Source organism: Rhincodon typus, chromosome 12 (genome assembly GCF_021869965.1).
Source record: "Rhincodon typus isolate 14 chromosome 12, sRhiTyp1.1, whole genome shotgun sequence".
NCBI lineage: Eukaryota > Metazoa > Chordata > Chondrichthyes > Orectolobiformes > Rhincodontidae > Rhincodon > Rhincodon typus.
Window position 1 is genome coordinate 64709113 of NC_063343.1, and position 24138 is coordinate 64733250.

At 45.7% G+C, this 24138-nt stretch overlaps 1 non-coding gene across 1 annotated transcript; it reads left to right on the forward strand.

Moving 5' to 3' along the window:
- Window positions 1–17688: 17688 nt before the first annotated feature.
- trnaf-gaa lies at window positions 17689–17761 on the forward strand. The gene has a single exon. It is a non-coding gene; the product is annotated as a tRNA-Phe (tRNA).
- Window positions 17762–24138: the final 6377 nt, after the last annotated feature.

The following is a 24138-nucleotide window of genomic DNA, read 5'->3' on the forward strand; positions in this document are numbered from 1 at the left end:
TTTAAACAGTCACAGTTTCCACATGACACAACCCTTTGATTCCAGATTTTTTTCATTGACAATAAATGTCATTGATGAAATTTGAGCATATATCCTAGAACATTAGCTAGGAATTCTAGATTATACATCCAGCAATGTTGCCACATCTCTCTCCATGCTCAGATTAAATGGCTGATCAGGGCACACAGTATGTTTTTTTTTTAATCAAGCTTTTCTTGAGATGTTCCCAAGGGCTATTTTTGAATTTTGGGGCTACTATTTTGTTTGCTTTTCAAGGAATTATTTTTCAGTGTAATGAACTCCTTTAGTGCGTTTAAAGGAATAGGCAGGAAAAGTGGGAGTATTGGATCAGCTGCAATCCTATTAAATAACGGACCAGACTCAAGGGCTGAAAGGCCTACTCCTACTCCTATTTCTTATGGATGGTCTTTATTAGGTGATTTAGTCATGTACTATCAGTGTCTGGGGTGGCACAGTGATTCAGTGGTTAGCACTGCTGCCTCACAGCACCAGGGACCGGGGTTTGAATCCAGCCTCGGGTGACTGTCTGTGTGGAGTTTACACATTCTCCCCATGTCTGCGTGGGTTTCCTCCCACAGTCCAAAGGTGTGCAGGTTAGGTGGATGAGCCATGGGAAATGCAGGGTTGCAGCGATGGGTTGGGTGGGATGCTCTTCATTGTTGCGGTGTGGGGCCAAATGGCCTGCTTCCACACTGTAGGCATTCTAGGATCTTCTAGATTTTACATGGATCTATTGAGTATTTGGACTCCCAGCAGCAGAAGTAGAAGAATTAAATGATATTCCCAATGATTAGCAACCTTCCTTTCTATGTAAAGCCACAACATGCAAGGAGAGCATGAATTTTCTAGACCACACAGTACTTGAAGCAGAATTTCGACAGGTACTTTTGAAGTGAATTCACCTCCTCTCATCCCCACTGAGCTCTGAAATTAACCCTCACAACTGAGTTCCCATCTGAGATCAATCGCCTACATCAGATCATTAAAAAGGGAGTGTGGCAGTTCAGTGCAACTGAGAGGTTTGCTTAGATATTTCAGAGAGAAGTTAAGAGTCAGCTACATTGCTGTTGGTCTGGAGTCACATGTAGGTCAGACCAGATAAGGATAGTCAATTTCCTTCCCTGAAGGACATTTGTGAACCAGATGGGTCTTTTCAACAAATGGTGACCATATAATTCCAGATTTTATTTGCCATGATGGGACTTGAATCCATTGAGCCATAAATACAACACAGAAGAGGCCCTTCAGTCCATTGAATCTATGCCAACCTGTCTCATCTAATCCCACTTTCCAGCATGAGGTTCATAGGCTTGAATGTTATGACAATTCAAGTGCTCATCCATGTACTTTTTAAAGATTATGAGGTTAACTACCCTCCCAGACAGTGCATCCCAGATCATGGTCTGGGTGAAGAAGAAATTCCTCAAATCTGTGCTAAACCTCCTGCCCAACACATTAAAATCACGGCCCTTCATTTTTCACCCCTCAACTAAAAGGAACTATCTGTCCTGTGCACGCCCCTAACCATTGGCCGGAGGTCCTAGATATCTCATCCATTGCCATTACCACCATGCCACTACCATGCAGGTGCCTGGGAACACCACTCCCTACAAGATCTTTCCCCAACCCTTGCACCATCCTAACTTGGAAATATATCACCATTCCTTCAGTGTTGCTGGGTCAGTCCTGGAACTCCCCTCCTGATGGCATTGTGGTGTTCCTACACCCCATGGACTGCAGCGGTTCAAGAAGGCACCTCACCATCACCTTCTCCAGGGCAATTACAGATGGGCAATAAATGTTGGCCCAGCCAGAGTCAACAATATCCAATGAGTGAGTATATTTTAAGGAAGAGGCAATGGTTTCGGGGGAGGATGGAGAGGTGTCAGCGTTTCAAGTTGGCAAAAGCCAGAGACAGGTTTCAGAGAGGAGCAGCTTTCAGTTTTACAATACACAATGAACATAGAGATAGTAAGAATTGCTGATGCTGGAGTCTGAGATAACACAGTGTGGAGCTGGAGGAACACAGCAGACCAGGCAGCATCAGAAGAACAGGAAAGCTGACGTTTTGGGTCGAGACCCTTCTTCAGAATTTCAGTGTTCCCCCAGCTCCACACTGCGTTACAATGAACAAAGATATGCCTGCTCCAGTCTCTGTGCTTCTGGTTTAACAGATCTCTGGCTCATATTTCAAGAAAATATAAACCTGTTCTTCTAGTTCTCTGGTGGGTGACTTTCCAGTTGTAAAGATCAAAGGAATAAAAAGAAAGAGTGCATTGCTTTAGTACCTTCCAAATTCTCAAGATGTCCGAAAGCATTTCACAACCAATCAAACAAAAACAGAAATTGCTGGAAAGACCCAACAGGTCTGGCAGCGTCTATGGAGAGAAATCAGTTAACGTTTAAAGTTAAACAGTTAAAAGTTAAGCCTTCTTCAGAATGCAACCCTTGTTTTGAAGAAGGGTCACTGGACCCGAAACGTTAACTGATTTCTCTCCCCATAGATGCTGCCAGACCTGTTGAGTTTTTCCAACAATTTCTGTTTCCATCATCTGTATTTCTTTCAGGGTTTTCTTTCCCATAACCAATGAAGTAGATTCTGTTACAATCGATGGAAGCATATTCGCCAATTTTGCAGACAGCGAACTCCCAAAATTAAATAACGACCTGTTAATTTGTGCTTTATTGATGTTGACTGAAGGGTAAATATTGATCACAGTGGTGGGGATATTTCCCCTGCTCTCCTTCAAACAGTGTTCACAACATCTGAAAAGGTAAACAGAACCCTCGGTTTCGTTCAAAAGACAGCACCTCTGCCAGAGCAGTGTGCCCTCCACAATATTGTTAACTCTAACCGGGAATGTGTTTCTCAAGGTTTCATCAACTGAGGTGGACTAGCCATATAAAAGAGCAGGTCAGAGGCTGGGAATCCTGCAGCGAGTAACGCTGACTCCTGACTCCCCAAAATATGTCTGCCCTTTCAACCCTGTCCCGAGTGTGATGGAATACTCTGAATGAAGGCGAGTCCTGCAACATGCAAGAAGCTCAACACCATTTACATCAAAGCAGTCTGAGCAGGTCTCAGTCTGTCCCCCTTCGCCATCCGCTCCCTCCACCACCGACGTTCAGCAGCTGCAGTGTGTACCATCTACAAGATGCACTGCAGAAATTCACCAAAGCTCCATAGACAGCATTTTCCAAACCCTTCTGCCATCTAGAAGGAGGAGGGTAGGAGACAAATGGAATACCACGGCCTGAAAGATCCTTCTCAAGCCACCCACCATCCTGACTAAGACATATGTCACTGTTCCTTCAATGTCATGGGGTCAAAATCCTGGAACTCCCTCCCTAATGGTGTTGTGGGTCTACCCACACCACATGGACTGCCAGAGTTCACAACAGTAAGTCATTGCCACTTTTTCCAGGGACAATTAAAGATGTGGAATAAATGCCAGCCCAGCCAACAATGGCCACATCCTAATAATAAGCTTTTTTTAAAACTTCGTTTAGCATAGGGTGAGGGTGCACTCTTATTCTCAATGGCTCTGACACAATAAGACCTTGTGTAACCTGTTTTTGTTCTTCCCCAGAGATAGTAGGAACTGCAGATGCTGGAGAATCCGAGACAACAAGGTGCAGAGCTGGATGAACACAGCAGGCCAAGCAGCATCATAGGAGCAGAAAGGCTGACTTGAAATGATTTCTGATGAAGGGTCTAGGCCCGAAACGTCAGCCTCTCTGCTCCTATGATGCTGCTTGGCCTGCTGTGTTCATCCAGCTCTGCACCTTGTTGTCTTTGTTCTTCCCCAGCTTTCTCTAGGCACTGACTGGCAATAGTTACCCACTCACCAAAGTCTCTCTGGTTTCCCTGTCAAGAAAATTGTCTTCCATACATGACCCCAAGGCAATTAAACATGTACAAGCTGGTCCCCCATGATCGCATTTCCTTTTGAAACACTGGATAGCAGGAGCAGGGTTCCAGGTTTGATTCTATGTACATCCCATCACTATAGTCTCCCCCCTCAAGCCTCTTGCACAACCTCTTTTCCAATCACCACCCGCCCCCCAAGCCCATGCCCACATCCCACAGCCCTCCCTCTAGTCTCCGGTCTCCTCCAAACCTATTGCTCTTACCTGCCCCTTTCCCGTTCCGTCCCCATGAATCCCCTTCCCTCCACTCACTACCACCCTCACTGAGTATACTGAGAGGGAAGTCTGTGCGCTGAGGCTTGGTACTGTATCCAATGATAGACGGCTTCACACTGTGAGATTGGAGGAGTCTCAGTCACTGGGGACAATGCAATTGGGGTAAATTCACACAAAGGGGGAACCTCATCCCAAGGTAAACCAGTGTTAGAGAAATTGACAGCAGTTCAGATCAAACTTAGTGTCCTATTTCCAGAAAGGATACGAACTCCACAGAAGAGAAAGGGATAGCAATCTCATTATCGAGGGGAACACAGAGGGTTGATTAGATGGGAATTCATTCTGTCGATTGATGTATCAGGTCCTGAGAACATAGAGGAAAACCTTAGAGCCAGTAATTTCAGAAGAGAATCCAGGACATACATCTGCACACAAAGATAGGTAGAAGTTTGGAAATCTCAAAGACAAACAGCAATTGATGTCCACCAATAGTTGATTTTGAATCTGAGTTTGATGGGTTTTTATTAACTAGACTGATTCCTGGGATGACAGGACTGATGTATAAAGAGGCATTGGATCATTTGAGACTATATTCAGTGGAGTTTAGAAGAATGAGGGGGAATCTCATAGAAATCAGTAAAATTCTAGCAGGACTAAAGCAGGGTAAACACTGGAAGGATGTTGCTGATGACCAGGGAATCCAGGACCAGGGGTAAGGATATGGGGTAGACCATTTAGGACCGAGCTGAGGAGAAATTTCTCCTCAGTTGAGGCCAAAACATTGAATGTTTTCAAGAAGACGTTAGATGTAGTTTTCAGAGCCAAAGGGATCAAAGGATATGCGGAGAAAGCAGGAACAGGGGACTGAGTTGGATGATCAGCCATGTTCATATTGAAAGGCAGAACAGACTTAAAGGGCCAATGGGCCTACTGCTGCTCCTATTTTCTATGTATCTTTTTCTAACCAGATTAGGGATTTGAAGCAAAGGCTCCATTTGGCCACACATCAGCCATGATCTCATTTTAGACTATAGGCATTGATTTTTCAGGAAGTTTCAGGGGAGAACAGAGGAGTGGCAGCCTTTCAGATTGAAGAAAGCCAGTGATAGGTTCAGGCGGGAGGGGCTTTCAGTTTGACAACACACAATGAACATTTATATTTAACGTTTCGGGTCCGGTGACCCTTCCTCAGTCACTGGACCCGAAGCATTAACTCTGATTTTTTTTCTTCACGGATGCTGCCAGACCTGCTGAGCATTTCCAGCAACTTCTGTCTTTGTTCCTGATTTACAACGTCCGCTTTCGGTTTTTATGAACATTGATAGGCCTGCACCAATCTCTGTGCTTCTGGTAACACCTACACTGCTTGTAACGGTGCAGGGTAAGTTTCATGCTATGCTAAGGAAGAGCAAATGGCTGAGGGGACTGTGGTGAAGCAGAACCATTCTGTATCACTGTCTCCTGGCAAGAGAGGCTGCACCACTGCACAAGCAACTCATCTGGCTCCCCTCCCCTTCCCACCAGGGAATAGCACTGACAATCTCAGCAAGTAAACATGCACATACCCTCCCCCCACCTTCTTTCAAAGTCTTGGAGAGCCAATAAGCACAAAAGAACAGTCAAGACAGTGGCTTGTGTACGTTCTATTTCAAGTAAGTCTCATTTCCCTGTCTGGCCTTGTTTTGTTTCCACTCTGTTAGAATAAAGCATAGAACATGAAGGATTTAGGAATAGGCCGTTCAGCCCCTCGGGCCTGCTCCATCAATCAATAGGATCAGGGTTGATGCACTTTCCTGCATTGTTCCCATTTTCCTTCATTCTATTAGTGTTCAAAAATCCATTGCCTTGTATCTTGAATAAACTCAATGACTGAGCAGCTCACTGGGAGGTGAAGAATTCCAAAGATTCACAACCCTTCGAGTGAAGTAATTACCGTCCCATCCATCCGGATCCTAAACGCCATCCCCTTATCCTGAGGGTGTGAGCCCACATTTGTGATATCTCTGCCAGAGGGGAGCATTTTACTCATTTTACCCTATCAATCCCCTTAAGAACATTATACATTTCCCATGAGATCAGGTCTCAATGATCTCTAAACCTGAGGCAATGTAAGGGCCAGATTCACTCAATCTCTCCACTTTATAGAATCAAAGGATCCCTACAGTGTGGGAGCAGGCCTTTCAGCCCATCAAGTCCACATTGACCCTCTCAAGAGCATCCCACCCAAACCTAACCCTCTACCCCTGCATTCCCCTTGGCTAATCCACCGAACCTACACATCCTTGGACACTATGGGAAATTTAGCTTGGCCAATCCACTTAACCTACACATTTTCAGACTGTGGGAGGAAACCCACACAGACACGGGGAGAATATACAAACTCCACACAGACAACAAGGTGCAGGGCTGGATGAACACAGCAGGCCAAGCAGCATCATAGGAGCAGAGAGGCTGACGTTTCGGGCCTAGACCCCCAACCTCGCACTGCCCGCTTCTATCTCCTTCAAAGACTACAATCCACACAGACAGTTGCCTGAGGCTGGAATCAAACCCAGGTCCCTGGCACTGTAAGGCAGCAGTGCTAACCACTGAGCCACCGTAACTAATGTCAGGAGCTGCTGGATGGTTAATAGACATTAATCCACAAAGCCATGAAGCAGGACAACAAGAGATGTCAAGAAAAATATCTGCTAATGAGCGTTCCAAGATGTAGGGAGGCAGAATTCACACACATAGCATTGTATAGGAATGGATTGCTTTGTTGCTTTGATGGACGAGTGTTCAGCAAAAAATTCACTTGGTCATGGTTGAAGTAAGAGTCATCCCATTCACGATGGAAAATCAAGTCTTGATCTGTGCATCCAATTGTAAATATTACATGTGCAGACATTACTGGAGGGGTATGGCTTTGCGATGCCTTTGCTCATCCTGCCAGGACCCATAGAATCTTGGGAGTCAAATGCTGCTCAAAACATTACTGGCCTTGAGCAAGTTGCTTTTTATAAACAAATTTATTTATGAGATACTAGAGTCTCTCATTTGGTCACATTGTTCGGCTGGCACAGTCTCCAGGATCACACACAGGTCTTTGCATATAATTTTGCTGAAATGCCTGCACACAATTTTGAGTAGACACTTCAGTATGCCAAAGCACTATGTCTTGCCCAAAAGTGACAGAGACAGAAGATAGAGATAGTAGGAGATGCTGGAGAATCTGAGATAACACTGAGAAAAATGTTTTCTGAAGAAGGGCCTTGACCCGAAACGTCAGCCTTCCTGCTCCTCTGATGCTGCTTGGCCTGCTGTGTTCATCCAGCTCTACACCTTGTTATCTCAGATTCTCCAGCATCTGCAGTTCCTACTATCCCTTCCCACAAACCTTAACCTCCACAACTTCTAAGGTCTCATTTCAGGAAAATCTTCTGAACATCTTAATTAATGTGGCCGTCATGTACATCCCATTGTACACCTCCTGTGAAATCCCCAAGTAGAAAATTAGAGAGGGAGACCAGGGCCCAGGTAGCTGAGTTTGGAATCTCCTTTGGTGCAGGGTCCTGCAATGAGCTAGCAAAAACAACTTGGACATTAAAATGCAATGAGCCTTTGTCAAATATCCCACAGTAACTCACAGGAACATTATCAAACAAAATCTGGAAAAGAGATAGCTGCACATCTGTCTTTAGTTCAATAAATGGCAGAGATTAGAGTGGTTTCCTCCTGCCTCAATTGCCCTTCCTCAAATGTTTCTCAGACACTACAGTCCCTGGACTAATTTAACTCCCAGCCATTCTTAAATTTAAAAGTTGCCTTTTAATCTCAGCTCTTTTGACGACAATCTTAATGGGCATTTTCAGAACAGTAACCCAGTACAAATCATTTTCAGTTCCATCTTATCAAAACACTTTGCTATTTTGAACCCCTCTGTCAGGTCTCCTCTTAAACTCCTCTGATAAAATGTAAAGTGTTGCAATTTATCTCCTTACTCCTCACAGCTAAAGACCTTCATTCCTGTATGTCTCTTCTGGCCTCTCACCTTTCAGCCTCTGAACACTTAACTTCATCCAAAACTGATTCTTTAAACTTAATTTACACGAGGTTCTGTTCAATTATCATTTGTGCTTGATGAAATCTATTGATTCCCAGTCTGGCAACTCTTTAATTATAAAGTTTTAACCCTAATTTTCAAATTTTTCTTCACCTGCCAGAAGAAGTGGTAGATGCAGGTGCGGCTACAACATTTAAAAGACGTTAAAAGACAGGTATGTAAATGTGAAAGGTTTAGAGGGATATGGGTCAAAAGCAGGCAAATGGGATTAGTTTAGTTTGGGAAACCTGGTTGCCATGGATGAGTTGGACCAAAGGGTCTGTTTCTGTGCTATATGAATCTATGAGTCTCCATATCTCCATAATCTCCTCCAATCCCGCAACAAGAGTTATAAAATGTCCAAACTAGTAATCCAGAGACCCAGGCGATTGCTCTGGGATCACAGGTAACATTGCTGCCATGGTAGGATTAGTTGATTAATTTGGAAAATGGAGGTTTTCCTAAATGAGCATATCAATGATCAATTGTAAAGACTCATCTGGTTCAAAATAGGGGAAGAAAATCATCTGCCCTTGCCCAGTCTGACCTCCATGTGACTCCAACCCCAATGCAATATGATTGACTCTCAATTGCCCTTTGAAATGCCATTCAGTAGAGGGGAAATTAGGGATGGGCATCAATTCAGGCCATGCCAGTGACCTATCAAACAATAAAGACCAACCTTCTGAGATTTACAAAAACAAAGTTGCTGGAAAAGCTCAGCAGGTCTGGCAGCATCTGTGAAGGAGAAAACAGAGTTAAGATTTCGGGTCCGGTGACCCTTCCTCAGAACTGATGGTGGCTGGGAAAACGTCAGCTTATATGCAGAAAATAGGGAGGTGGGTGGGGTAGGGAGTAAATGATAGGATAGAGCCTAAAGAGAAAGAAAGACAGTTGGACAGACAAAGGAGTTGCTAACGATCAGGCTGGGAGGGTGAATAGTTGTTAATGGGGACTGTTAGTGACTAACAACAGGGGGTGTGTAATGGCAGGCTATGGGGTAACAAGGCCTGGTGTGTGGGGTGGGGGGCTGGGACATGGGAGAGTTTAGGCCCTAAAATTATTGAACTCAATATTGAGTCCAGAGGGCTGTAGGTCCCCCAAGCGGAAAATGAGGTGTTGTTCCTCCAGCTTGCGTTGGGCTTCACTGGAACACTGCAGCAAGCCGGAGACAGAGATGTTGGCCAGGGAGCAGGGTGGTGCGTTGAAGTGGCAGGCAACAGGTAGTTCAGGGTCTTTTTTGCGAGCAGAACAAGTGTTGCTTCACCTGGAAGGTATGTTTGGGCCCTTGGATACTGGGGAGGGAGGAAGTAAATGCGCAGGTGTTGCACCTTCGCCAGTTACAGGGGAAGGTGCCGTAGGGCTGTGGGGAGGTGTTGGGGGTGAAGGAAGTATGGACCAGGGTGTCCCAGAGGGAATGGTCCCTGTGGAAGACGGACAAGGGAGGGGAGGGGAATATGTGTCTGGTGGTGGCATCTTGCTGGAGGTGGCGGAAATGGCGTCTGATGATCTTCTGGATGTGGATGCTGGTGGGATGGTAGGTGAGGATAAGGGGAACCCTATCACTGTTGCGGGAGGGAAGAGAAGGGGTGAGGGCAGAAGTTCGGGAGATGGGTCGGACCCGATTGAGGGCCCTGTCGACAACGGAGATTTACCTTCTGAGATTTTCCTTCATTGAATTCTGGTCTCTTTGGTACCTCTGTTTTTCATCACCTCACTAGTGGTTGTCCTGCCTTAAGGTACTGAGTGCCCACACTTTGGAATACCCTCCATAAACATTTACTTCAATCCTTGTAACTCTTTCTCCTCCCTTAAGTCTCTCATTACAATCTTAGTTCCCCTCCCTAAGATTGCCTTACAACATCACCTCAGATTTAAAATTGCCTTGGGAAATCTTTTACTAAATTAATGGTGTTAAATAAATGCAAGTAATTATTGAATTCCTTCTGCATCCTCCTTATTGCTTTGAAATACTTCCTTAATAAACAATGTTCACAGATCCCAGTGTAAGATCCCTTAGAATGTGGAACTTGATATTACCAGGAATATTTGTGGTGAGCTGCATTGAAGGGGAAATTAGATAAATGCAGAAGGAAGTCAGGGACAAAGATATTGTACGCAAAGTTAAATGAAGAGGAAAGGGATAAAGCTTATTTTGAGCATAGACTGGCATAGTGTGGCCCATTTACCCTCACAGGTAGCTGTAAAAGATCCCCATGTGACTGCTTTTGAAGAAAGGTGGCAGAGTTCCCTACAGTGTTGAAGCAGGTTACTCAGCCCATTGAGTCCATACTGACCCTCTGAAGAGCAACCCACCCAAACCTGCTCCCCTACCCTATCCAGGTAACCCTGCATGTCCCATGGCCAACCCATCTAGCCTGAACATCCCTGGACAATTCCCCATGGCCAAGCCACCCTAATCTGCGCATCTTTGGGCTGTGGGAGGAAACCCGCGCAGACATGGGGAGAACGTGCAAACTCCACACAGACAGTCACCTGAGGGGAGGAATTGAACCCAGGTCCCTGGCTCTGTGAGGCAGCAGTGCTAACCACTGAGCCACCGTGCCACCCCTAGTTCTCCTGAATGTTCCCGGCAGATGCTTTCCCCTCGATCAACACCCATTGTGGGATCTTGCTGGGCGCAAGTGGACAGCCGCTCACCGAAGTGGCGACCCCCACATCGAAATTACTTCGCTGGCTTCAAAGTGCTTTGAGAAGGGTAAGGTGCTATACAAAGGCAAGCCTGCCTTTAGACGAGCCGAGCCAAATGGGCCGTGTCTGTCCCTATTCAATAAATCCTGTGTAACCACACTCTGGTCAGTTACAATAACAGGGCAAACCACAGCCTGTTGTTATGACGAGTGGAAATTCATCAGCTGTTGAATGAAGCTCCAGAAAAAAATCGAGCTTCAGGGAGTAACCTTTCCTTGGAAACGGGTGACTCAGTCACTGGTGACCAACCAGTGCCCTATCCCTGACAACAAGGTGCAGGGCTGGATGAACACAGCAGGCCAAGCAGCATCATAGGAGCAGAGAGGCTGACGTTTCGGGCCTAGACCCTTCATCAGAAAAGCTACTATCTCTGATTCGATTAGTGCCCTATCCCTGTTGTGGTCTCCTCCTATTCCTCCACCCCCCTTTAATAACCACGATGTTTTAACTAGTCAGCGGAGCTTGTTTTTTTTTTGAAATCCTTTGTGGCTCCGAGCAGGAAATATTTGAAGAGATTTTGTTTCTCTGCCACTCAGGAGCAGAGCTCTGCTTGGCTGGGGGGTGGGGTTGGAAGTTTTGCAGGTCGATTGTTCAACTCAGCATTTAAGAGGGCTGGGGGGAGGGTACCAGGCTTGGTCTGGGGGATACTTGACCCGTCCTTTCAAACAAAAATAGAAAATGGGAGCCGGAGTTGGCCATTCAACCCTTTGAGCCTGTTCTGCCATTCAAGATGATAAGCTTAGAGGTAATTAGGGTCCTCAGGCTGGAATCTCCAGGAATTAATGATCAATTTCCAGAACATTACCATGTGATACCCTGGAGAAAAATCAGAGGAACTTTAAAAAAGAATTCTATTTTTTATTTACTATTTTCTTTGTACATTTCTACATATCTGAAAATATTTTGAAACAAATAGAACATGGAACAGTACAGCATGGGAACAGGCCCTTCAGGCCACCATATCTGTGCCAACCATGATGCCATTCTAAACTAATCCCATCTAATGTACATGGTCCATATTCCTCTACTCCCTGCTCATGTGTCTGTCTAAATGCCTGTTAAACATTGCTAACGTGTTTGCTTCTGCCACTTCTCCTGGCAGTGCATTCCAGGCACCTACCACCCTCTGTGTAAAAGATCTTGCCTCACACATCTCCTTTTAAACCTTCCTCACTCACCTTAAACACCCCAGTACGTGACATTTCCACCCTGGGGAAAAGATGCCAACTATCCACCTTATCCATGCCTCTCGTAGTTTACTATCAGGCCGCTCCTCAGCCTCCAATGGTCCAGCAAAAACAATCCAAAAGTTTGCCCAACCTCTCCTTACAACTCATACACTTCAATCCAGGCAGCATCCTGGTTAACTGTTTTTGCACCATCCCCAAAGTCTCCACATCCTTTCTGTAATGTGGTGACCAGAATTGCACACAATACTCTAATGTGGCCAAATTAAACTTTTATGCAGCTGCAAGATGACTTGCCTGTTTTTATATGCAATGTCCCGACCGATGAAAGCAAGCATACTGTACACCTCCTTTACCACTTTCTTTACCCACTTGCGTAACCACTTTCAGGGAGCTACAGCCTTGTACCCCAAGATCCCTCTGTATATCGATGCTCCTCAGGGTCCTGCCATTTACTGTATACTTTCCTGTTTCATCTGACCTCCCAAAATGCATCATCTCACACTTGTCTGGATTAAATTCTATCTGCCATTTCTCCACCCAACTTTCCAACTGATCCATTTCCAACCTTCCTCACTATCCACAACTCCACCAATTTTCGTGTTGTCTGCAAACTTACCAATCAGACCACCAAAGTGAGGGGCTAGAGAAACACAGCAGGCCAGGCAGCATCAGAGGAACAGGAAAGCTAACATTTCCGATCGGGACCCTTCTTCAGAAATCCCATTCCTGAAGAAAGGTGCCGACCCGAAACATCAACTTTTCTGCTCCTCTGATGCTGCCTGGCCTGCCGTGTTCCTCCAGCTCCTCACTGTTTTATCTCTGACTCCAGCATTTGCAGTCCTTGCTATCCCAATCAGACCACTGACTTTTTAACCCAAACATTTATATATATTACAAGCAACAGATGTCCCAGCGCTAATCCATGCAGAATACCACTGTCTACAAATCTCCAGTCAGAAAACAAAGGAACAGCACTGGCTATTCTCCAGTCCTCTGGTACCTTGTCCACGGTGAAAGAAAATACAAAGATCTCTATCAAGGCCCCAGCAACCTCTTGAGATAGCACAGTGTGGAGCTGGATGAACACAGCAGGCCAAGCAGCATCAGAGGAGCAAGAAAGCTGACGTTTCGGGTCTGGACCCTTCTTCAGAACAGACCCGAAACATCAGCTTTCCTGCTCCTATGATGCTGCTTGGCCTGCTGTGTTCATCCAGCTCTACACCTTGTTCTCTCAGATTCTCCAGCATCGGCAGTTCCTACTATCTCCCAGCAATCTCTTCCTTGCCTCCTTCAGTATCCTGGGATAGATCCGATCAAGCCTTGGGAACTTATCTACCTTCATGTTTTTCAAGACACCCAACACCTCTTCCTTCTTAACATCAACATGCCCTAGAATATCAACATTACCCTTCATCAAAGCTCTGCATAAGCTGGAAGAACAGCACCTCACTTTCTGCTTGGGAACTCTACAGCCTTCTGGACTCAATATCAAGCTCAACAGTTTTAGGGCTTGAGACACCTTCTAAATAAAAACCGAAAGAACTGCAGATGCTGTAAATCAGGAACACAAAGTTGCTGGAAAAGCTCAGCAGGTCTGGCAGTATCTGTAAAGGAAAAAAAAAAAGTTAACGTTTTGGGTCCGGTGACCCTTCCTCAGAACCCTTCCTCATTCTCCTAGGCTGATCATTATCCGCTCTTTTGTCTGTCCAACTGTTTTCCTCTCCATTTCCAACTATTGTTTAATCCTTATTCTCTCTCCCCACCCTATCTTCAGCATAAAAAACAACTCTTTCCTAGGTACCATCAGTTCTCAGGAAGTCACTCGACCCGTTAACTCTGATTTCTCTCCACAGATGCTGCCAGACCTGCTGAGCTTTTCCAGCAACTTCTGTTTTTGTTTCTGATTCCCAGCATCTGCAGTTCTTTTGGTTTTTATAACCCTCCCTAATCTTACCGTTATCCATGTCCTTCCCATTGCTGAAAGCCAATGTGAAGTACTCATTAAGGACCTTGCCTACTTGCTCTGGGTCCATGCATTAATTCCTTCCTTCATCCTCCAGTGGACCTGCTGTTTCTCTATCTACCCTCTTGCTCCTAATACGTGTATAAAATGCCTTGGGAATCTCATTAATCCTACTTGCCAAGGACATTTCATGGCCACATTTTGCCCTCTTAATTCCTTATTTAAGTTCCTTCCTGCTTCCTTTATATTCATCAAAGGGCCTTTTTTTACCTCAGTTCTGAGGAAGGGTCACAGACCTGAAACATTAACTGTTTTTCTCCTTCACAGATGCTGCCAGACCTGCTGAGCTTTTCCAGCAACTTCTGTTTTTGTTCCTGATTTACAGCATCTGCAGTTCTTTTGGCTTTTTTTTACTGATTACAGTTTCCTGAACCTTACAGATGCTTCCTTTTTCTTTTTGACTAAACTTTCAATATTTCTTGTCATCCAGGGTTCCTGCCATCCTTACCTTTCATCCTCATAGGAGCATGCTGGTCCTGAACTCTGATCAACTGGCCTTTACAAGATTCCCACATATCAGGTATGTGTTTACTCTTAATCTTCTACCCCAATCTAATATCTCCAGTTCCTACCTAATAGTGTTGTAATTAGCCTCCCCCAATTTAGCACTTTCACCTGTGGACCAGTCTTTGCCTTATGTGCAATTATCTAAATCTTACTGATTTATAATCCTAATTCCAAAATGCTCACCCACTGAAACTTTGATCACCTGGCCAGGCTCAGTCCTGCACTGGGTGTCAGCCCTAGATTTGCAGGCTCAAGTATATAGAGCTTTTCTTTCTTGATTCGTTCATGGGCTGTGGACATTGCTGACTAGGCCAGTATTTATTGCCCATCTCTAACTGGCCAGAGGGCAGTTAAGAGTCAACCACATTGTAGTTGTTGACTTGCTCGCTGAGCTGGTAAGTTTGTTCGCAGACGTTTCGTCACCATACTAGGTAACATCATCAGTGTGCCGCACCCCACCCCCCCAACCCCCGGTGAAGCATTGGTTTCTGTCCTGCTTGTTATTTATGTGTCTCGGTTTGCTGGGATGGGTGGCATCACTTCCAGATTTGTTTCTTAGTGGTTGGTATGTTTGTTAATGGAGTTCCAGTTTGAGTGCCAGGCCTCCAGGAATTCCCGTGCTTGGCTTGTCTTAGGATGGCTACATTGTCCCAGTCGAATTGATGTCCCTCTGTGTCCATACGTATTGAAATGAGTGATAGTTGGTCATGTCCCTTGGTAGCTCGTTGGTGTTCATAAATCCTGATGGCTAGTTTCCTTTCGGTTTGCCATATGTAAAGTTATTGGCAGTCTTTGCATGGTATCCTGTAAATAACATTGGTTCTGTTAGTTGTGGTTGACAGACCACATTGCTGTGAGTCTGGAGTCACGTGTAGTCCAGACTAGGTAAGGATGGCAGATTTCCTTCTCTAAAGGGCATTAGAGAGCCAGAGATAACAAGGTGTAGAGCTGGATGAACACAGCAGGCCAAGCAGCATCAGAGAAGCAGGAAAGCTGACGTTTTGGGTCTGGACCCTTCTTCAGAAAAGAAATGCTGCTTGGCCTGCTGTGTTCATCCAGCTCTACACCTTGTTATCTCAGATTCTCCAGCATCGGCAGTTCCTACTATCTCTCATTAGAGAACCAGATTTGTTTTTCTTGACAATAGATTCCTGGTCATCATTAGATTTTTAATTCCAGTTTTTTGTTGGATTCAAACTCTATCAGGGCAAGATTTGAACTCAGGGTCTCAGGTTGAACATTACCTGGGTCTTTGATTTCATAGCCTGGCAATAACACCACTAGGCCAAAAGTGGGACTGATGCAATAGGCTGCTGTGTTGCTGGGAGGTCTGTGTAATCCAGAGGAAAGGACTCACCTCTCACTGCCACGTGACTCCAAAAAAACAATCTCAGCTGAAAGTCTTTCCCTAACAACTAGTGAGTCATTGGACAGCCAATAGATATTCTCCGTGAGTCTTGGCCTGGTGTTACTCATTGCAGATGTGAAACTGACCATGCACAGGAAGAGGTCAGGACTGTGTTCCTCCTCTGCATCAATATTTTGCTCTGCATTTGTCTGTAACATTGTGTCACCTGTTCAGTAAATATGGTTCTAATTAAAGACAGTGATTTATAGGAATAGGAAATTCTTATTGAAACTTACAGGAATCTTAGGGGGAGCTTGACAAGGTCGATGTGGAAAGGTTGTTTCCCCTTGCGGGAGATTCTAAGACCAGAAGGCATTACTTCAGAATAAGGGGCTGTCCTTTTAAGACAGAAATGAGAAGGAATTTCTTCTATCAGAAGGTAACGAATTCTGTGGAGTTGTTTACTGCAGAGGGCTGTCGAGGCTGGGTTGTTAATTATATACAAGGTTTTGAGAGACAAATTTTTTACCCAAGGAGGGAATGAAGGGTCACGGGGAATAGGCAGGAAAGTGGAGTTGAAGATTATCAGATTAGCTATGATCTCATTGAAAGGCAGAGCAGACTCGATGGGCTGAAAGGCCTACCTCAGCTCCTTATGGTTGTATTCTGGTCACTGGACCAGCAATCCAGAGGCACAGGCAATGCTCTGGAGGCATGCGTTCAGCAGGGTCAGTGTCCCTGCAGCGGTTCAAGAAGGCAGCTCACCACCACCTTCTCCAGACCAATCAGGGATGGATAATAAACGCTGGCCTCACTGACAATGCCAAGATCCCACAAACGACAAAAGAAATCCCATCAGAGTAGCTGAAAGAATTTAAATTCAATTAATAAATGTGGAATATAAAGCTAGTCCTTTGCACTCCCATCAGCGACCAGGAGTCACCACGACCTGCCAACTGGAGATGGTGGGACCCTGGTGAGAGCCTCTCTCCATGGGACTCCCTCCCCTTTACCATGGGGCTGGTGTGGATGGTGTTGCAATATTCCCGTGTAATAGGGACGTAAGGTGGTTCCCAAGACTCCAGAGAATACGCTTCTTGCCAAGATGGCAGCACAGTAGCAGGACTGTGTGCAAGCTCTTACCTGCCGGGGTGGGGCGGGGAGGTGGGAGGGGTGTGTCATCTGCTCCAATCTGCTTTCCTTCCCTTTTCTGTTTTTTTTCTAACTTCTGCTCTTTTTCTTTCTTTATTTTCCTTTGGCGGGTTAGTCGGCAGCATCAGTGTGCTGGAGAGAGCAGGCGGTGCCCGTGGACCGGTGGCATTCTCCTGGTAGTTGGAGGCATCGGCAGACGACATAGCTCCTCCCAGTGATTAGAGATGGCGGCTGCAAGGGTATCCTCCTAGTGCTCTGGACCAAGGGTGTTTCAAGATGGCGGCGCCAGCGAGGCTGCATCTCAGAGGAGGGCAGGCAGAGCGGGACTCTTGGCACGGTGGCGGCCTGGTCCGACAGCGGGGCCAGGGACTCCTGGTTGCAGGGCGTGCGCGGGTTCGGTATGGCGTCAGCACAGCGGTGTCAGTGAGTTGGGCCCAGTGGCAAAGAGATGGCACCTAAGGAGTGGTAACTCCTACATTGGTGGGTCTGGTGCAGGCATTTGGCAGCCAAAATAGATCAGTTGGGAGAGCATTAGACTGAAGACCTAAAGGTCCCTGGTTCAATCCCGGGTTTCGGCAAAATGAGTGCCCGCTGATCAGGTTTATGAGTGGCATGGTGGCTCAGTGGTTAGCACTGCTGCCTCACAGCGACAGGGACCCAGGTTCGATTCCACCCTCGGGCAACTGTGTGGAGCTTGCACATTCTCCCTGTGTCTGCATGGGTTTCCTCTGGGTGCTCCGGTTTCCTCCCACAGTCCAAAGATGTGCAGGCTAGGTGGATTGGCCATGCTAAGTTGCATGTAGCGTTCAGGGATGTGTAGATTAGGTGGGTTATAGGGGAATGGGTCTGGGAGGGATGCTCTGTGGGTCAGTGTGGCCTTGTTGGGCCGAAGGGCTTGTTTGCACACTATAAGGATTCTATGATTCATTGGCGTGGGGGTGGAGGAGGGGTGGCAGTGTAGGTGTTGCTGGTGAACCAGCTCAGAAGCCCTGGTAGAGACAATGGAAGGAAGACAGGCTCTCTTTCAGCTATTTTTTTTACTCTTTTTCTTCTTAAACTATTCAAAATGGCGCTGGATTGTGGTGACAGTTGAAGCTTTTCACTGTGTATTTTACTGTATTATTCAAATGTGACAATAAATCATTCAATTCAATTAAATGCGGCTTTTTTTTTGTGACTCGCTCAATGTTCATAAGAATGATCCAAGGGGTGAAGGGCTTGTCTTATGAGGAGCAGTTGAGGACTCTGGGTCTGTACTTGATGGAGTTTAGGAGGATGAAGGGAGGGTTCTGATTGAAACTTACTGAAACAGAATACTGAGAGGCCTGATAGAATGTACGTGGACAAGATGTCTCCACTAGGAGGAGAGACTAGGACCTGAGGGCACAGCCTCATGATGAAGAGGAATTTCTTCAGCCAGAGGATGGTGAATTTCCATGGAATAGAATCCCTACAGTGTGGAAACAGGCTATTCAACTCAACAAGTCCACATCAACCTTCTGAAGAACACCCCACCCAGACCCACTCTATCCCCATGGCTAATCCACCTAACCTACATATCCCTAGACCCAATGGCCAATTTAACATGGCCAATCCACCTAATCTGCATATTTTTGGACTGTGGGAAGAAGCTAGAGCACCCAGCGGAAACCATCTTAGACACAGGGAGAACGTGCAAACTCCACACAGATAGTCGCCCGAGGGTAGAATAGAACCCAGGTCGCTGGCACTGTGAGCTACCGTGCCACCTAATCTGTGGGACTCATTGCCACAGAAGACTGCATAGACCAAGTCACTGAGTATATTTAAACCAGAGATAGTTTCTTGATTAGTAATGGGACCAAAGGAACTCCTATATCCTAATAGCAGGTAAATAGTCACTGGCCTTGGGTCACAGATCTGAAGCATTGCCATAACATTTGATGTAGAGATTAAATTTGCATCCTAACATACAACCAGGACCTTCAGATACTGAAAGAGGAACTTCAGTTCCTTCCCAACTTTCACATCCGCAGGATGTCCCAAAGTGGTTTGCCACAAATGGTTTACTTGTATTTTCTTTTCTCTCAAAACGCTGGTCCTGCACTTTTGTGAAAAAAAGGTGGCCACAATTACTACAACTTACAACTTGCATTCGTAGAGCTGTTAGTAAATCACGCAAAGGCAATTTGCAGGAGCATTATCAAACTCTATATGGCCACCGAGCAAAGTGAGGGAATGCTAGGTTAGATTGCAAAGCATGGTCAAGGTCAGTGTTATGGAGGAAAGCAAGATTGAGAGGCAATAGATGTTAAGGTGACCAATGGGTGAGTGAGGAAAGTCAGAGATGTTCTAGAAGCCAGAAGTAGCTTCCTTGGAAGGTGGTGCGGCTAGGAGGTATTTCAGATGAAAAAGCAAAGGTGAAGCCATGGAGAAATTTGGAAACGAGAATGAGAATTTTGAAACCAATTTATGGTTTGGTCGGCCGCCATAGCAGGTTGGTAAGGACAGGGTAGGGTGACAGTGGAATGGAATTCAGAGTGAGTTGGGCAGCAAAGTTTGGATGACATCAAGTTCATGTTATTTACAAACTTCACATTTCTGGAAGCCAACCATGGCAAACCACTTTGGGACATCCTGTGGATGTGAAACTAGGGAAGGAACATCAGTTCCTCTTTAGGTACTCAAAGGCGTTGATTCCATGTTGGGGTGCAATTCCACAGGTAGTGAAACAAATGAGATGTGCCTGCCCTGAGATCTGTAGGCATCACTGGCATGGTCAGTATTTGTTACCCATCCCTACTTGGTCCTTGAACTGAATAATTGCTTGGCCCTTTCACAGGGCTGTTAAGAGTCAACCACATTGCTATGGGTCCAGAGTCACATGTAGGCCAGACAGGGTAGGGTGCTAGATTTTGTTCTCTAAAGGACATTAATGAACCAGGGGGGTTTTGCTCACAGTCTGTGGTGGCTGTTATGGTCAACATTACTGACACTGGCTTCCAGATTTTGTTGTGAATTCCAAATTCTACCAGTTGCTGTGGCGGGATTTGTTCCATCAGCTCTAGCCTGGGTGTCTGGATTATTAGCCCAGTGACGTTTGCCTACTTTGCCACCTGTGACCGAGGACGAGCAGGTTTTTACCAGCTATTGCTCTTTAAAGCCAATTCGCCTCTCTCAGGTGATACTTAACAGCCATGAAGAACATGCCAGGCCCATAGTGACGTTGTTGGACTCTTAAATGCCTTCTGTGCCAAACCCTTCAGATGGGCTGCAGCAGTTCATGAAGGCAGCTCACCTTCTCAAGGGCAATTAGAGATAGACAATAAATGCTGGCACAGCTGCACTGTCTATCCTCAGTGTCCTCTCCCAGGGTAGTGAACATTGCATGGTGATCTATTCGGTTAAGGTGTATGTGAGATTCCAACCAGGAAGTATTTTGGAAGGTAGAGCTAACAAAGGCAGGAATTAAAAGTTGCTATAGCGGTAAAGCTGGGTATTGGGGGGTTGGCATATGGAGGGAAGTAGGAATTGTGGCCCTAGTAATGACAGTAATGTGGATCATCTCACCTTGGGAGGAAATATGACACTGCGATTGCAGTAGTTTGGATTATTAGACAGTTGCCGGGCAAGGCAGCAAAGTTTGTTGTGGAGAATGAGAATAATGACTTCAGTCTTCTTAATGTTTAATTTTAAGAAATTACTGCTCATCTGATACTGGATGTTGGATAAACAATCTGTGACAAATAAGAGTCAAGAGTGATGACAAAGAGCAGGACATACTCAGATTACATGTTGAATGTTGGTTTAGCTTCTGTCACCTGATACTACAAAACACAATCTCAAGTAGAGACTTCTCCCTGGCAACTACTGAGTCACTCAACAGCCAATCAGTATTGACCATTTGGAAAGTTGGCTTTCTGGGATTTGATGTTGGTGCCACCTGCCTGTAGCTGGCAGCGCTGCAAACAAAGTCAAACAGCAACATCCTAAAACTGTACAAAACAAAGAACAACAAAGAACAAAGAAAATTACAGCACAGGAACAGGCCCATCGGCCCTCCAATCCTGCGCCGATCCAGATCCTCCATCTAAACCTGTCGCCTATTTTCCAAGGATCTGTATTCCTCTGCTCCCTGTCCATTCATGTGTCTGTCTAGATACAGCTTAAATGACGCTATCGTGCCCACCTCTACCACCTCCGCTGGCAACGCGTTCCAGGCACCCACCACCCTCTGCGTAAAGAACTTTCCACGCATATCTCCCTTAAACTTTTCCCCTCTCACCTTGAAATCGTGACCCCTAGTAATTGAGTCCCCCACCCTGGGATAAAGCTTCCTGCTATCCACCCTGTCTCTCCCTCTCATGGTTTTGTAGAACTCAATCAGGTCCCCCCTCAACCTCCGTCTTTCTAATGTAAATAATCCTAATCTACTCAACCTCTCTTCATAGCTAGCGCCCTCCATACCAGGCAACATCCTGGTGAACCTCCTCTGCACCCTCTCCAAAGCATCCACATCCTTTTGGTAATGTGGCGACCAGAACTGTACTCAATATTCCAAATGTGGTCGAACCAAACTCCTATACAACTGTAACGTGACCTGCCAACTCTTGTACTCAATACCCCGTCCGATGAATGAAAGCATGCTGTATGCCTTCTTGACCACTCCATCGACCTGCGTTGCCACCTTCAGGGTACAATGGACCTGAACACCCAGATCTCTCTGTGCATCAATTTTGCCCAGGGCTTTTCCATTTACCACATAGTTCGCTCTTGAATGGGATCTTCCAAAATGCATCACCTCGCATTTGCCTGGATTGAACTCCATCTGCCATTTCTCCGCCCAACTCTCCAATTTTTCTATATTCTGCTGCATTCTCCGACAGTCCCCTTCACTATCTGCTACTCCACCAATCTTAGTGTCATCTGCAAACTTGCTAATCAGACCATCTATACCTTCCTCCAGATCATTTATGTATATCACAAACAACAGTGGTCCCAACACGGATCCCTGTGGAACACCATTGGTCACAGTTCTCCATTTTGAGGAACTCCCTTCCACTACAACTCTCTGTCTCCTGTTGCCCAGCCAGTTCTCCATCCATCTCGCTAGTACACCCTGGACCCCATGTGACTTCACTTTCTCCATCAGCCTACCATGGGGAACCTTATCAAACGCCTTACTGAAGTCCATGCATATGACATCTACAGCCCTTCCCTCATCTATCAACTTTGTCACCTCCTCAAAGAATTCTGTCAAGTTGGTAAGACATGACCTTCCCTGCACAAAACCATACTGCCTATCACTAATAAGCCCATTTTCTTCCAAATGTAAACAGATCCTATCCCTCAGTATCTTCTCCAGCAGCTTCCCCACCACTGACGTCGGGCTCACCTGGATTATCCTTGCTACCCTTCTTAAACAAGGGGACAACATTAGCAATTCTCCAGTCCTCCGGGACCTCACCCGTGCTCAAGGATGCTGCAAAGATATCTGTTAAGGCCCCAGCTATTTCCTCTCTCGCTTCCCTCTGTAACCTGGGATAGATCCCATCTGGACCTGGGGACTTGTCCACACTAATGCCTTTTAGAATACCCAACACTTCCTCCCTCCTTATGCTGACTTGACCTAGAGTAATCAAACATTTATCCCTAACCTCAACATCCGTCATGTCCCTCTCCTCAGTGAATACTGATGCAAAGTACTCATTAAGAATCTCACTCATTTTCTCTGACTCCTCACATAACTTCCCTCCTTTGTCCTTGAGTGGGCCAACCCTTTCTCTAGTTACCCTCTTGCTCCTTATGTATGAATAAAAGGCTTTGAGATTTTCCTTAACCCTGTGTGCTAAAGATATTTCATGACCCCTTTTAGCCCTCTTAATTCCTCGTTTCAGATTGGTCCTACTTTCCCGATATTCTTCCAGAGCTTCGTCTGTTTTCAGTTGCCTAGACCTTATGTATGCTTCCTTTTTCCTTTTTGCTAGTCTCACAATTTCACCTGTCATCCATGGTTGCCTAATCTTGCCCTTTCTATCCCAAATTTTCACAGGGACATGTCTGTCCTGCACTCTAATCAACCTCTCTTTAAAAGCTTCCCACATTTCAAATATGGATTTACCCTCAAACAGCTGCTCCCAATCCACATTCCCCAGGTCCTGCTGAATTTTGCTGTAGTTGGCCTTCCCCCAGTTTAGCACTCTTTCTTTAGGACCACTCTTGTCTTTGTCCATCAGTATTCTAAAACTTACGGAATTGTGATCAGTATTCCTAAAGTAATCCCCTACTGAAACTTCAACCACCTGCCGGCAACACCAGGTCCAGTATGGCCCCTTCCCGAGTTGGACTATTTACATACTGCTCTAGAAAACCCTCCTGGATGCTCCTTACAAATTCTGCTCCATCTAAACCCCTAACACTGAGTGAATCCCAGTCAATGTTGGGAAAATTAAAATCTCTCATCACCACCACCCTGTTGCTCTTACATCTTTCCATAATCTGTCTACGTATTTGTGCCTCTAACTCACAGCTCGCTGTTGGGAGGCCTGTCGTACAGCCCCAACCGCACCCTTCCTATTTCTGAACTCTGCCCATATTGCTTCACTGCTCGAGTCCTCCATAGTGCCCTCCTTCAGCACAGCTGTGATATCCTCGTTGACCAGTAATGCAACTCCTCCATCCCTTTTACCTCCCTCTCTATCCCACCTGAAGCACCTATGTCCTGGGATATTTAGTTGCCAATCTTGCCCTTCCCTCAACCAATTCTCAGTAATAGCAATAACATCATACTCCCAGGTACTAATCCAAGCCCTAAGTTCATCTGCCTTACCTACTACACTTCTCGCACTAAAACAAATGCACCTCAGACCACCTGTCCCTTTGCGTTCATCATCTGCTCTCTGCCTACTCTTCCCCTTAGTCACACTGACTTCATTATCCAGTTCCTTAAAGGCTTTAGCTACTACCTCCTTACTGT